Raw genomic sequence first — 1,975 nt, 5'->3', positions numbered from 1 at the left:
CAATCAATTTTTCACTTGACTTGCATATATGTTTTGAAAGTAATTTGCATTCATCACATGTCGAACGATATGAAAAAAATAACACGTTTGACATAAAAAATTATTACACTTCGAACACGTTTAATTTGACTCAGAGTAACACACATTTACACTTTATAATACAATCAAAGTAAATTGTTGTTTTACAATTATGAGTAAAGTTGATATAATTTAAAAAACAATTATATGTCGGATCCAAATAACAATAATCTGAATATTTCAATCATTGATAATTTAAAGAATAATAACAATTGGGTATTTTAGTAATTTATTAATTATTTTTTTTCATTTCAGTGTTATTGCATTGATTAGTAATACATTTATCATTTGCATTGATATAACAATTAGCTTCACGTTGTGTTACTTTCATTTTGAAAATTTTAAATATTGGTTAACATTATCTAAACAATTGTAACAAATATTATTATCTATGTATGAACCTTTGTAACATAAAATCATTTTTTCGTTGTTTGTTATACCTTTTTCTGTATTTTTACAAGTCCAAAAAACTTATATTGTATTTGTGTCACATACCAAGCATTTGTTCTCAAAAGTTCCATCACTGTGAATACAATGTAAAGACAAACATCACACAATCGAAATATAACACCAGACTAACATATCCTACAAAAATTACCATTTGTGATTCGACAATTTGATTGTTTTTGAATACAAACTCCATTATTTAAATGTAATCCTTTAAACATTTAAAGCAATTGTTGTTATACCCAAATTCACAAAAAATAGAATCTCCACACATATATTTGTATTCAATACACGATTTTTAGCACAAAAAACACTGTTTATTGTCATTGTATTTAACACAATTATCTATTTCACAAACATTGTAATTTCATTTTATCTTCACATGACAAACACGTCATCATTGTTAAAGTGATTTTATAAAGTGTATATCTGTAATTATTTAATTGAGGAAAGTTCAATACAGAATTTGAATAAAAGTAAAAGGGACTACATGTGTTGTTAAATTAATAAAATCAACAGTTCTTGATATATACGATAAAAATAACAATTGATTTGATAAAATTGAAACACTTACTAATCATTTACCACAACTTAATTGAAGTACAATTCTGTATTTATAATAGCAGCCAAGTACTTCATATTTTCGTTACAAGACAGCGTTTTAAAGAATGAGTTATAAATTATATACCGGATTAGAGTCTTTGTTTTGTGTAAATTTAACGATGTTGAATTTCCATATGATTTTATTGATTTTATAAAATTGTAAGTTACTTTTAAGTCTTGATTAAAAGTAATTTTATTTATACTACTCCCATTCTCATATCGTATTTCTTTGTCAATAAACACTTGTGCATATGCAATTTTATTGTTTTGTAAAACAATTGTAAATAACTTGGTCAAATAGTTCAAATAACATATAGTGACATTGTTATCACAACAACGATGAGGATAGTCAAATAGGCAGTCTATTACTCTGTTTTTGATATCACAGTATTTTGATATTGATAAGACTTTCTTTTACGAGTAACATAATCGTTTATTGTTTATTTTTCTGTGTTTCAACAAAATGTCAAACCAATTACACATAAAATACAATAAACAATGACATTAACAGTCTATATTTAACTATAATTATATTTAATAATTACATTAATATCAAAATATTGTATATACGTTATTAATTAACATATTTAATGTATTGATAACTTTATTATTAATAATTAAAAACAGTGTATCTTAATGGTTAACCAATTTTTTTCGACACTTGTTTGTAACAACCTTTAAAATGTTTTATTAAACTTTTTTATGTTACTTTTTTAACAAAAATAAAAATTTAAAATTCCAAGACAATAAGAAAATGATTTTTATATCTTATTTACATATGTTAAAAAATACATTTGTCAACTTTGACAATTATCAATCGAAATATATGTCGAATTCCTTAAAATAA

Source organism: Entamoeba invadens (genome assembly GCF_000330505.1).
Source record: "Entamoeba invadens IP1 unplaced genomic scaffold scaff_1105074724569, whole genome shotgun sequence".
NCBI lineage: Eukaryota > Evosea > Mastigamoebida > Endamoebidae > Entamoeba > Entamoeba invadens.
This window is presented reverse-complemented; position numbering follows the sequence as displayed.